Source organism: Amia ocellicauda, chromosome 2 (assembly GCF_036373705.1).
Source record: "Amia ocellicauda isolate fAmiCal2 chromosome 2, fAmiCal2.hap1, whole genome shotgun sequence".
NCBI lineage: Eukaryota > Metazoa > Chordata > Actinopteri > Amiiformes > Amiidae > Amia > Amia ocellicauda.
In genome coordinates, this window is record NC_089851.1 from 15,025,019 (window position 1) to 15,040,707 (window position 15,689).

The following is a 15,689-nucleotide window of genomic DNA, read 5'->3' on the forward strand; positions in this document are numbered from 1 at the left end:
GAGTTGAGGCCAAAGAGCTCGATTTTGGTCTCATCTGACCACAACACTTTCACCCAGTTCTCCTCTGAATCATTCAGATGTTGGCAAACTTCAGACGGGCCTGTACATGTGCTTTCTTGAGCAGGGGGACCTTGCGGGCGCTGCAGGATTTCAGTCCTTCACGGCGTAGTGTGTTACCAATTATTTTCTTGGTGACTATGGTCCCAGCTGCCTTGAGATCATTAACAAGATCCTCCCGTGTAGTTCTGGGCTGATTCCTCACCGTTCTCATGATCATTGAAACTCCACGAGGTGAGATCTTGCATGGAGCCCCAGACCGAGGGAGACTGACAGTTATTTTGTGTTTCTTCCATTTGCGAATAATCGCACCAACTGTTGTCACCTTCTCACCAAGCTGCTTGGTGATGGTCTTGTAGCCCATTCCAGCCTTGTGTAGGTCTACAATCTTGTCCCTGACATCCTTGGACAGCTCTTTGGTCTTGGCCATGCTGGAGAGTTTGGAATCTGATTGATTGATTGCTTCTGTGGACAGGTGTCTTTTATACAGGTAACGAGCTGAGATTAGAAGCGCTCCCTTTAAGAGAGTCCTCCTAATCTCAGCTCGTTACCTGTATAAAAGACACCTGGGAGCCAGAAATCTTGCTGATTGATAGGGGATCAAATACTTATTTCCCTCATTAACACGCAAATCAATTTATAACTTTTCTGAAATGCGTTTGTCTGAATTTTTTTGCTGTTATTCTGTCTCTCACTGTTAAAATACACCTACCATTAAAATTATAGACTGATAATTTCTTTGTCAGTGGGCAAACGTACAAAATCAGCAGGGGATCAAATACTTTTTTCCCTCACTGTATACACACACATTGTTTTCACACACAAAAAAATGTAAAGAATAAAATGATTGTGTAAATAGTTCTACAAATCATATTGAAATCCAATGATCTCTACTGCACTATTTCAGCAAATGTATCGAGACTAAAAATGACCACTGACATGCCATGAGTTAATTAACTGATATCAATTGATAAAGAAACTGCTTGTCTATAGAGAATCAGCTGAATTGTCCTGACATTGTGAAAGTCATATTCCACAATTGTAAAGATGACAATCATGAAACCCAAACAATTCTTAACAGATGAAATCCAAGTAAAACAATTTTTAGCAGCAGTGTTTGAGTGACTGCAGAGTGAAGCAAGTGTCAGGGAACATTCTGTCATGAGTTGCAGCCAGGGAGGAGCAAACAAGTCATGTGGGTGCATAACAAAGTTGAACAAACCATAATGGGGATGATGTCACGATAGGCACTAAGTGAAAACACTGCTGTATTTCATGAAGTCACTTGTAAAATTATATTATAATTTTTAAAAGGATTTTAGCTTGAAGAAAAAAAAGTGTTAAGAATGGTGTTAACCCAGCATTCTGCGTCTGCTATCAAAGCAGCACTCAGCTATTTATAAAACTCAGCTAACTATTGAAAATGTATTGAAATGTATTCATAGGACAAATGGTAGGATTGGGCAAGGATCTAGTATAGTTAGCAGTGCAGCCATGAAATGTTAGAATTCAACAGTTCAGAGTACAGTCCCTGTGCTGCATATTGCACAGCCTCACACTACTGTCTGAGGACTGAAAACCTATAGCTTGTGTTCACAATATCAGGAGGGCATTGTAACATTGGTATAGGCCTCTGTAGGCGATGACTTGCATTGCATTTTGTGTCTTACTCCTGTTCTATCATGCCTGGTGCTGTGTGGATAACTGGGGGATTAAAAAGGATGCAGCACTACATTGTAGCTGATTGTTAAGAATTCAGTTTCCACATTTCTATTCACATCATGAAGTGTGCATGCCGTGCTGTTTGGACATCCCTGCCTTGGAGATTCTCAACTGGTTACAAATGTCCCATTGGCCATCTATGCACCTCCTTTAAAACCATCTCTCGAATCTCCAGTTTTGTGCAATGACTGTCTGCAAAATGTATGTGTATGTGTGCTATAGCTATTAATCCTGTGCTTATCATGCAAATATATTGACCTGTTTGAAACTCAGAGTATGTCTGTTAACCTCTATAGTTGTATTAGCTCCTTTATAATTATATAGGGATAAGTAGTAGATTGTTCTCCCTATGTGTTTTAGATCTGAATTTTGCAATACAGACAGTTGTTGTCTGTAAAATCAAGAGCTCTGCCAAATTCTGAAAGCAGTTCTGATTTTGTACAGAATAAATAAAATGCATGCTGAAATTCAAATGTAAATTCTTTGGTGTTTGTTGCACAGAAATAATGTTATAATCAGGTCCTGGGACTGATAAAATCACCATGTTTTCAGCTTTGTAGCATATGGTTTATGGTTTGTGATTATATACTATTATTTAATTGTCTTGTTGATGATGGTTGGCTACAGTGAAACACAAGAGTTTGAAGACTGGTGTAAATGACTGACAGATTCTGAAAACAATTAATTATTTGACTCGATTATACTATAATATTATTAAATAATATAAAATATGATTAATGGAGTAACCTTTTGTTAAACCCCATTGTCAGCAGTTTACTCATTTCACAATAGTGTATTTTCTTTTGAGATTCTGCAGCCACATTGTTTTTCAGAAAACACTTATTTTTTTGAGTAACATGGTCTTCATCTCTATTCAGAAAATTATCTGTGGTTGTTAGGTACTTTGACAAACGCTTGAGAGTATGTCAGTTTTTGTAATATTATAATATGGAATGCTTCACTGGAAATGCATGTATAAGTGTATTTATGTATTTCATTAATGCATTATCCATTCAACCACTGACATTTTCAATAGCCTTTAACTACTCCTTTCCTTTCTTCTCCTTTTTTTAATAGTTTACAGACGCATTAGAAACAGTTAAAAGCTGTTTTTCAAAGTCTCCAGAGCCACCATCAAGGACAATTGGTTTAAAATGAAAGAAAATCAGTTTTACACATTATAGGCAGGTGTGGTACAAACTGGTATATTACAATGCAGGAAAAACATGTTAATGTCATCTTGTAAGTTTTGAACAAAAACTTTATACACACATTTTCACAATGTGAGGTAGTTAATGCTTCTTGTCTTCTTTGATATGATGGTATTGTATTTTTCAATAAGATCTACACCCCTTTCAACATTGTCTTTTGCCAGCCTCCAATGCTCAACCATCTCCAGACTATGACTGTTATTATCTCTGAGCCCCCACAGCTCGAGATCAGAGACTAAGGATGCCATTGTGTTTTTGGTGACAAACACAATCTGGCCATGTCACCAGATTTCCTGTTGCCCTGCTGGATGCCCTATATACAGTATATATTATATACTTCAGAAGAGCACCTTGTGACAACTGCAGTTTACAAGATACAGTAAAACATGTGATAACATCTGACATGAATAGAGTTTCATGCCTTCATGAAGATCAGATTGCATAACAGGAGAAGCTTCACTTGATGGATTTCTTAAGCCAGAGATCATGATTTTATTCATAAGGAATGTACAGATGACACAAACCTTTTCTCCCATTTCTCCCAACTTCTGAAATAGTCGTAGTGTACAGAATAAATTATGAATTACGCAATAAAAGTGATGATATAAAAGGTACATTTTATACATCTTTATATATATATATATATATATATATAGTATAGTTGAAAGTATCCACAGCCTTCTTTTAAAACAATATTATTTGTTAGTTCATTTACTTAAATAAACATTGTTAATTAAACTATAGTTATTTATAAATAATGTAAGAGTTTGTTGAATAGTGCAAAGATTCCAGCTGATTGAACTGAGGGATATATAAACTTAGAACTGTCACTCATTGATTCCCATGGAATCGTACAGTTGTTTTCTAGGCTGAATCAGTATCCAACAAACTTTGCAAATAAATAATTAATACTATGTGTATGTAATACGTTAATTAAATGAGAAAAGACAACTCCTATGTTAATCTAAATCTTAAAGTTAATAATGTCTTTTTTATGTGCATTTGCAACAATAATTGGCAAATCATAGGTGACTGATATATATTTTCCAACTATGTTTACATTTGTTTTAATATTGCAGATCTGGTACCTTTGCAGTAATGGAATACAAATGATCAGACAGGAGGCAAAGTGAATGAAAAACAAAAAGTCTGTTCTGAAGCAAAAACAGCTTGATACCTGTTTAGCAATCATCACCACACACACAGACACAATACACACATACATAGCATCATAGCTGCAGTGTATTGAAACTAAAAACTCCACAACATTCTACAAAATTGTGTTGCAAATTATACATACAAACAGCTGGATGGCCTGGTGCTATTTGTCTTTTTAAACATCCAATTTGAGGGGCTCCCCAAGCTGTTCAATCTTGGTCTGTCTTTAAAATATTAAATCACAAAGTTTGTACCTCACCATTATTTTTACATTAGTTTGATTTAAACATGATAATGGTGGCTCTAAAGAAAGTGGGATTAATATCAGAAAAAATATGGAATGGATTAATACCGGAATCGGAATTAATGGCAGTAACATTATTATAATATTGCAAATTGAAGTATATTTTGGTTATCATTTTACTGCCTAATAATGTGTGTATTGTATAGATCAATAAATTATAGCACAATGTTGCCATCAGCTGGAGGAAAAAACATTTTTGGTATGTAGATGAAAAATAAAACAAAATAAAAAACTATATTTGTGTATATGAATAAATACATAAAAAGTTGTTGCTAAGAAGTATGAATGCTAGTATTTGTATTGTGTGTGACTGAACTGGAGTATTCAAACATGCTAGATACATTGAAATCCACATTTTCTTTATGAACCAATAACTTCAACAGGGAAAGGACAAATCCAGATGAAGGACATTAAACATCCTTGGAAAAATGGTTTTATACTATTGTGTAGCCATTTCCAGTAGCTTTCATTGACCAGCAGTAATGCTATATAGTCATGGGTACTAAATATATTCAAAAACTCAAAGTGCATCTTAAAATCCAAAAAGGACACAAGTAAATCTGAAGACAGGTACTCACTGAAAGGTAAAATGAAAAATAGGACACCAGTGGTTAAATATAAGCTTCAACTGTTATAATTTGGGGAGTTTGGGGACATTTGTAGGATACTTATTTTTCGTCTTGTCCTTGTTTTCATTGGTACGGTCCTTGTCCTTTTTCCCGTTCTTATTCATATTATTATTCTTTGGAGTAACCAGTTCAATTGGCTATTATCTTTTAGTAATAAACACACATAATCATTATTGTTTTATGTGTGTGGTGTAAAAGGTTAAGATTTCACTCTTGGCTAAATCTATTGTGATTTCTCAGTGACATGCACATTGTAATTTTCTGTTCAAGGGGTTTTGTTACAGTGTTTCCATTTTGATTAAAATCCACACTCTATCTACCTTGCCTTTCTTACAGTGACACCAGTGTTTGGAAATTCGTAGTGTCAGTAAACATATTAAACATCCGGAGGAAAAAAAAAGGATCAGTAGTTTGCAAAAACAAGGCAAAAGGAGTAACACACTAAGTGGAACTGGGTAAACAGTTTTAATTGAATGTAGATGAATGGAACAAACTGCAAGTAGACAGAAAGGAGGTACATGAAACAAATCAAATGGGTGGTACTGAACTTAAAAAAGCCACTAATCCTCCAAGGAACTGACAAAATAAACACTCTAAGCAAATCAAATCAACTTGCTTTAAAATGAATGAAACCAGGATACAAGGACAAGAGTAGAAGTTATATACAGTCATATTAAGGACTGAAAAGAGGAGACATATCTTTGTTTTGAAAATATGCAAATAGAAAATATGAGGATAAGAATGCACACCCATGATGCTGAAATTGACACCCTTTTATCCTTCAAGAAGGAGCATGAGGACATTGTTGGATCAATACATTTCTAGCAAGCAAATGAACACAGTGGGCTGAAAGGCCTCCTATATCGTGTAATATTTCTGATGATTTAAAATACATTGTCATATATACAGGTAAATAAAAAAAAAATGTCAAACCCAGATAAGTATTTTGAGAAAATTGTTCAGTGCTAAAATAATAATACCAATTCTGTACACTTTTAGTTCAGTTGAATTCATACAGACATAAAGGTGTACTGTATAATCCAACCATGTATAAATCAATTATATGCTGAATACAAGCAGAATAACTCTGCTCATTCTACTTTGATGAGTGCAAGATATTTTTCTGTGTTAGTGGCTGCTTTGATATGAAGAAAGCAATTGACCTACTTTTGCAGGACTCCGACTTTAAAACACAAAATACTTATCTAAACAAGTGAATATTACTATAGAATAATAAATACATAATGTTGTCTTATTGTGCCACGAAAGTTTCTGGACACTCATTGGTTTATGCCATGAAGAGAACTAAATCTGACTATATTATAAGTACACACTATTTACCTTATACTTGAATTAATGTGTTTAAATTAGGCAATGGGATGATATGGATACACTGGAATAAAACACAATTCTCATGCTATTTTGTGAATGGAAAATAAATTAAGGTTGTGCATTGAGAATCAGTGGAACACATTCTAATTGAATTTCAAATTTGAGCAGGGAACCAATTTATGCCCAAATTCCCATGTTACAGATTATAGCATATACATTTGAGTTCCTTTTATAAGTATTACTAAATATTTTATGATTTTATGATTGTAATTGTGGGTAAGTTAGAATCTTTCCTTTCCCTGGGCTTTACTGATAACAGATAAAACTTAATGTCGAAAAATAAAAACTGGATGTTATCATGTGCACTCTGTAACTAATTTTCTGGCTAGGCAATTAATCAAAATGTAACGGGTAAATCATACAATGTGAATCATATATTTATATTACATTTATCGAAACCAGTTAGCTTTAAAAATATGTTTTAATATATCACATGAAATAGTTAATAAAATAATCTGTTTAGGAGTATTTCCTGGCTTGCGGTCAATCGAAAAATAAAGAAAGCTAAGGCTTACATCGCAAAGAAACATGTTGACAGTTTTGTGGGAACAGTACCTATCAATTGTAGTCACAACGCATTCCTCCAATGAAGAGCAAAGGTTGTATAACATGTAACATATTTTTCAAGTCCTTTCTTTTGTGTAAAAGGTCAAATTATCTTTTCTGTTACCGTACAGCTCATGCTCAACACAGTAAAACTCCTCGTTTGTTATCTGGTTCACACAGAAGGCACATTCAGACTTGGAGCTGAGTGACAGTAGCCTTGGTCTGGCTAACCACACAATTTGATGCATCACTCGAATGCTCTGCTCAATATGGATAGTCTGCTTTGTTAGGTTCAAACAAGTATTGTTTAGTCACAGATACTGCACAGCTGTGACACATTTGGGGTTTTTCTGTAGGCATTTTTTTGTTTTCACAGAGGTCATTGTCAGTTTTTCAACATTTGTACATCGCAAACCAGTTTGGTGTTCCTCCTAAAATACAATTAAGCTCACCCATCGCAAATAGTTTTCGTTCAAGAAACTATGAAAAAAAAATACTTCTTTAATATTTTATTATTAATTTAATATTTGACCTCCATCAGCCATGTCAACATTTTTGGGACACCTACTGTTCTTACAATGCTGAGGAATATCTATATTAATTGACAATGCACATGTTTTTTCAGACTTGACTGGCAAGATAAAATAGATGATGGAGATACACTTTATATAATTTATATGGGTACACATTGAGCATATAAGGTCCATAATGCAGGATAAAAAGTACAAAATGCTGTGTGAAAGCATAGTATTTGGAGATCCCTCTAATATAAATAAAGATGTGCTGCTGAAACTAAAATTAAAGTCTACTTTCCTGATAACTAAGGTTGAATTAATAAAGGAAACAGGAGGACCTTTAGGGACAAGTTATTATAAAAGATTCATGTTTGAATTAATTTTTTAAAAGGTTATATCTAAGATACTGGTCCTTAACTTCCAGAAAAGAAGACTTTGATGGAATGAGATAGTCTAGCAGCAGTGAAGTGGGGTAAGATGCTAGACAGGCAACCAACCTACTATAAATACATGTTAATTCAGGAAAAGTAAGTCTACATAAAAGAAAATGTAAAATACGAAGAGTACATACATTAAAAATAATGCTAGTAGAAAGTACAATTTTATTGTACATTTACAATAAAATTATATACACAAAAGACTGTGAGAAAAATACAAATATAAGTAAAAAAGCAGATTCGAAATGCACATGAAGGAATAATTATTGGAATCCGTTGGAATATGTGTTTTAGTCAGTTATTGCACAGGAATTGTTATAAGAACCGAAGCATCATCTTTGCCTGATACACAGAGTTCCAAAGGGCTCAATATTAGGACACCAATTACCTTGATTCTGGTATCATCATTGAATTCTTCAAATTTCCACATTAAACAAAAAAGGTAATGCCCTGTCAGCTTCAAAGGGAATCCAAATTAATTTGTAATTAATAAGACAAAATAGTACATTAAATTAACCATCAATACAATATGACAATAGACAAGATATAAACACAATGTAAATAAGTAATTAAAATGGGCATTTCAAACAGTTGATAAAAACGTAATATAATAATATTGGTTTGAATTAAACAATAAACCGTTTATTTAGTTATATGTAGTATAGTATATGTACTGTACAATATTGTAGTCTGCTAAATACACTTTTTTTTTTTATAAAGGCAGTATATATTAATTAGTATACATACTAGATATCATACCTTGCAATTCCTAATGAGCTTTAGTAATGTATAATTCAGCTTTTAAATAATGGTGCTAATGTCAAACATAATACCAATAGCATTTCAAAATAACACAAAAACAAGGAACATTCTAACAATAAGACTTATTTTAAACAAGTGAACAAAGGCATACTAATAAATCATGTGACTGGATTGATGCAAAAACCCCAGCTGATGCACTGAGGCTAAAGGGGGCATCTGCTGTTTGCTTAAAGCCTCCAAGAGCAGAAAAAATGATTGACACATTACTGCTTTGATTTTTAATCCAGAGGATTAAAATGAACATTAACAGCATATTTATGAACCAATTGGGGGAAATGTTTAATTCAAATAGGTCATGTATGCTTTTAAACGATTGTTCAGTAAATTACCCACTGGTCTTATATTGTATAAGGGTGTGGATATTTGCATGTCCATGTGGGGATTTCTTAGAAATTACTATTGCTAGAACTAAAATTGAGAATTTACTGACACAAAAATTATTGCTTGCAACACACCCTTGGTATTAGTGTGGCATAATTGTTGTCATCTGCAAAAATATGACATAGCCTTCGGTTTATTTATTCTTTTCAGATTTCCATATTTTCTAATTATATTCTGCCATGCATTATTTTAAATATTATTTTTACCCTAGTTTTACTATGTAGCTTTTTAAACCAAAACTGTGAAAAGCATAGTCTGATTTGAAACCTTTAAAATGATACAGGAAATGCTCAAGATAATTAGGTATATATTTAAGAAGTTCTACTATTGATATTTATGTATGGTGTTGGATTATGGTGTGTGATGATGAAGAAACTGGTGTTACTTAACATTCAGGTCCAAGGAACAGAAAGCCATCTTTCAAAAGTGAAAAATGCAAATCTTTCAGTTACTTCACATGAACAGAATATCTGGGAAAAACACACCATCTTGTTATAAACCCTCTAATGGAAAATTCCTTATTCCCTTGTCTAAAGTCTAACTCCTAGCTAACCTCAAGAGATGCTAGTTTTCTATTACGCAGATTGAGGGGGTTTGATAGGCATAAGTGACGTTTGATGGCTCAATCTCGATCTGCTTAAACATTTATGGCAAAATGACTAGTCAAAATAGCATCTGGTTCCAGGAAGATCATTTTAATAAATGCAGGATTTGAGTAACCTTTTCTTTCTCTTACATTATCAAACACTATGAACACAAATGAACAGGTGGGAATGAATCAGATAAATCTTTAAAATAAAAACAACAGAAAAACATATTTTAAAGGTGTGTGTCAATCAAAAGGATACTTCAATCATTTATTCAGTATAGAGTCCCATGTTTCAGAGTTAAGGTAAACCCTGCCTTTTATGAATACGGAACCAATGTATTATAAAGATAGGGGTGTGTGTGAAGTTTTGTCCAGCAATGTATTTCTTTATTTGATTAAGTTTAGCTGATCATAGCTATACACAATCTCTGAGAATAAAGTGAGTCATCTAATTACAAAAGAAGAGGACTGAAGACACTCTAAAGAATAATAATATGAGTAATACAGATCTTCTACATGACACAAGAGCAAAGAGAAGCATGTTATTCATTGCAGTTCTTCTACTGTACCTCTCACCTGTCTGCCTTATATGGTAACATTATTGAATGTGTCATATCTTTTTTTATATATCCTGTTACAGTTTCTTTCTGTATGAATATATGTCAATGATTCAGATTTTTGTCATGTTCAATATTTATTACATTACCCAGATTTACTTGAGAAAGCTCAAATGTGTTTGTGGGGATAAGGAAACAAATCAGTTATACAATATATTCAATAATATATCGTGAAGCTAATTTGCTAAAAAAAATGTCCTAAATACTAAATGGCAGAATGCTACCAAGAAAACTTCAGTTCAAGCAATGTTGAATAGTACAGGTAGAACATCATTATTTATTGTTATTTTTATTTTGTAATGTTAAGGCGTAGCTGATCATTTTACCTGCCCAATTGTTTCCAATGAATAAGAACATGAATATGGTAGAACACATCACACAATGAGACTCCTGTATCTGCACCTATTGCAGTGTGTTGTTATGTTTCTCAGCACAAAGATAAGAATACACGGTCTGTTCAACTAAATCCTTGTCATCCTCATAACAATCATCAAAGTCTTCACAGTGGGCACTCACATGCAAATACTCAGTGAATTACAGCCTTTATAGCCTTAATATTCTCATCTCTTTTGTATTTGTTTCTTGCTGTAAGCAAATCCAGGAATCTTCCTCTGATCCTATCTGAATTATGTTATAATGTATGCAGATTCTACCGCCGCCATTAGAAAATGACAGCTGTATAATATTTGGAAATTAATTCATGTGAATATCCTGACAGGCTTACTTTTAACTTCTAATTGAAAGATCAAAAGATTTTTTCTTGCTGCCATAATAAGTCATAATTTAAGATTACAGACTGACTTTTTAATTAACAGAGACACATTCTCTAGTACAGCAATAGTGTTTCTAGTTTCCAGCCCACTTTCAGTTGATATCTTTGCATTCATAATTTTCAAACACACACTTATGCCATCTTTAGTAATATTCAAAGAAACAGCTTAAACATAATTTAGCCATGTTATTTTAATTAATGGGTTGAATTTACTACTTAGCATTTTTGGAAATACTATATATATATATATATATATATATATATATATATATATATATATATATACACACACACACACACACACATACACTCACCTAAAGGATTATTAGGAACACCTGTTCAATTTCTCATTAATGCAATTATCTAACCAACCAATCACATGGCAGTTGCTTCAATGCATTTAGGGGTGTGGTCCTGGTCAAGACAATCTCCTGAACTCCAAACTGAATGTCTGAATGGGAAAGAAAGGTGATTTAAGCAATTTTGAGCATGGCATGGTTGTTGGTGCCAGACGGGCCGGTCTGAGTATTTCACAATCTGCTCAGTTACTGGGATTTTAACGCACAACCATTTCTAGGGTTTACAAAGAATGGTGTGAAAAGGGAAAAACATCCAGTATGCGGCAGTCCTGTGGGTGAAAATGCCTTGTTGATGCTAGAGGTCAGAGGAGAATGGGCCGACTGATTCAAGCTGATAGAAGAGCAACTTTGACTGAAATAACCACTCGTTACAACCGAGGTATGCAGCAAAGCATTTGTGAAGCCACAACACGTACAACCTTGAGGCGGATGGGCTACAACAGCAGAAGACCCCACCGGGTACCACTCATCTCCACTACAAATAGGAAAAAGAGGCTACAATTTGCACAAGCTCACCAAAATTGGACAGTTGAAGACTGGAAAAATGTTGCCTGGTCTGATGAGTCTCGATTTCTGTTGAGACATTCAGATGGTAGAGTCAGAATTTGGCGTAAACAGAATGAGAACATGGATCCATCATGCCTTGTTACCACTGTGCAGGCTGGTGGTGGTGGTGTAATGGTGTGGGGGATGTTTTCTTGGCACACTTTAGGCCCCTTAGTGCCAATTGGGCATCGTTTAAATGCCACGGCCTACCTGAGCATTGTTTCTGACCATGTCCATCCCTTTATGACCACCATGTACCCATCCTCTGATGGCTACTTCCAGCAGGATAATGCACCATGTCACAAAGGTCGAATCATTTCAAATTGGTTTCTTGAACATGACAATGAGTTCACTGTACTAAACTGGCCCCCACAGTCACCAGATCTCAACCCAATGGAGCATCTTTGGGATGTGGTGGAACGGGAGCTTCGTGCCGTGGATGTGCATCCCACAAATCTCCATCAACTGCAAGATGCTATCCTATCAATATGGGCCAACATTTCTAAAGAATGGTTTCAGCACCTTGTTGAATCAATGCCACGTAGAATTAAGGCAGTTCTGAAGGCGAAAGGGGGTCAAACACAGTATTAGTATGGTGTTCCTAATAATCCTTTAGGTGAGTGTATATCCAATAGAATAGTTTTGCTGTTTGTTTTTAAAATATGTTTTCACCATTTTAATCTAATTATATTGTTACTTATACCGTTAAGGAATTGTAAAAAAGTTTTACTGAAGCAGATAGCTTCAAATTGTTCAGTCTTGTAGTTTAGTTTTGTAGTGCCTGCCATTTCTTTATTTGTAGTTCCCTATAATACCGCCCATCCAACACCTTGCCATGCGCTTATGTCATGTCACCTTTGTCACAATATATATAGCTATGTCATAAAAAAGATGGAGAAATGGAAGAACACCCGAAAATGATGAAATTACAGTGGAGATCCTAAAAGATGTGTAGAAGATTCTGCCAAAACATTTTACAAAGTGTCTCAGAATGAAACAAATCCCAGATAAGAGGAACAATGCAACAATCATTCTTCTTCACAAGAACGGAGACAAAGAAATCAAGAACTATCAGCCCCTTAGTCTACCTTCCAGCTCATGAAATGTATTTACAGATAAATTGACATGTCACCTTCAAGATACAGTGGACTTCAACCAACCAAGAGAACAAGCAGCATTCAGAAGTGGATATAACATGATGAATCATGTACAAGGTGTCTGAGAAGTATTGTAAAGAAAGAAAATTGGACTGAAAATTGTACCTAGTAAAATCTAGTCATGTTTAACAGCTTTGTTAAATCTAACAAAACTGATGTAGATCAACAGATACTTGATGTCTACCTTGGACAAGATATCAGTGCAGATGGAGATATTACTGAAGTCAAAATAGGATGGCGTACATTTGGAAGAAACGGCAATCTCTTGAATGCACATCAACCCATTTGCCTGAAGGTAAGAGTATGTAATCAATGCATATTAACAGTGCTCACTTAAGGCTCCGAAACCTGGTCACTACATGCAAATATGTTACAGAATCTGCTGACGACACAAAGAAATCTGGAAAGATTACTTGGAGTCACAAGAAGAGAAACTAATGGATCCAAGAACAAACAAAATATGTGACATTATATGAGTTTACATGTGTGTTTTAACTTACTCGAGACAATATGCTCGAGTCAAAGATTAAATGGCCCTCTCCTTCTCTGGGTTTATATGGATTTCATTTATTGCACTCAAGACCAGCAGCTGTTAAGCCGATTGTGACAGGACACTGTCTGTCACTGCACGACTGCTGCTGGTGTAGCTCTTCTTCCTCCCTTCTCCCCTCCTGCCCCACCTCCTGGGTGGTCCTTTTCTGGGGGGGTGGGTGGGTGTGACAGGATGCTGTCGGTCACTGCACGGCTGCTGCTGACGTGCACTGCTTAGGTGCTCATGTGCTGCAGCTGAATCGTCAGCTGACTCTTCAACAGCCTGCAGGCTCATGGCTGCAGGCAATGAGCACTCCGGCGATTGTGACGTCAGCACCAGCTGTGCTTCAGCTATTTAACCTCTCTCTCTTCTCCCTCCGACAGTAGCTGTTTAAACTAAAGGAGGACTGAACCTCAACCTACTCCTGCCCTAAACCTGCCCGGAGCAACATTTGTTTTGTTAGCTCTTTTTGTTTTGTATTTCTGTTGATTATTTCCCTTTTGCACTAGTGGAAAGTTTGCAAACAAAACCCTTTTGTTCAAGTGATGAATTTTCAATAAAGCCCGGACAACACCAGAAAAACACAAGATCCCCTGTGGTTCTTGTACACGGAGTTCACACTGATGTCATGCAAATTCAGGACAAAAGAGTGAGTTAATATGCAAATAAACTATACATACAGCACTCGGAAAATTCCAGAAAGGGTGGTTTACATACGCTGAAACAATACTTGAGATGCTTACAGCATGGAATCTATGGCTGCCATGTGACAACTTGTATAAATTAAACAGTATACAGCTGTGGCTTGTTTTTTGTTTTACTGATCTTACCGAGTTGTTTTTTACATCACTGATGGAGCTAGCAATAGAGAGCTTAATGAGAATAGGGAAAAAATATATATTTTATAATGTGGTAATTTAAGGATATACGATTATCTCAGGACAATTTGCACGTAAAATGTCTTTGCCGTGTTTTCATAATTTTTACGTCATTTACTCAAGTATTTGTGATTGACCCTGTTTTATTGGCCGCAAATCTGATTCTCTAGAGTTTTGGGGTCAAATGATCACGTGCATTATCATTTCACAAGTTAATAACACTGCATGGAAGCTCCCCATGTTAAAATGACAATGGGCCAGACACATTACAAGAAGAACAGGTCTAAAATGGAATGTATTTCAAATGATGAAAAAAGAAGATGACCACATAAAACATGGGAAGATGAATGTGTAGGATGTAGGCCTAGATCCTCACTATGTGTATCTAAAGTACAACCACTTAAAGTAAATCAGTGACTCACACTCAAGGTTTTAATGGAATAGCAGGGTTCAAATTGTATTATAATTTGATGTATCAATTCACCATCTTGTAATTAAGCTTTGAAATTGAAAGACAAATAATCAATAATCAATGCCTTGATTAATTACATTACTAATATATGTAATGATCAATGATATGCATAAAAAGCAAAAGCTTGCAATATTGAATAGATTGTGGGAATTAAATATATATATATATATATATATATATATATATATATATATATATATATATATATATATATATAATGTTTAATTATACAAAACACCATTATATCGATGAGTGGGGTTTAATATTTAATCCATGGCAGCTTATAGCTGTCCAAAAAATACCCAAAGACACAATTCAGTCACATGAAACCCAGATCACTTCTGTGTACTGTGTAGCGGGGACCCCTTGCGGCTGTTGTACCTTAAATAACAACCACTGTGATTGACTCACAGTGGCTTTCTTGCTGCCTGCCCAATTTGTAACTGTCTCCTCTATCTTTGCAGCTCAAGATCATTTTAATTGAATATAGTGAGAAGTGACTGATATTCAGAGCTGTGGTTTTCTTGCAGCTTCTCAGTTTGCGAGCATACAAATATATTTAATTTGAAAACAACCCTGTATGTACAATTCTA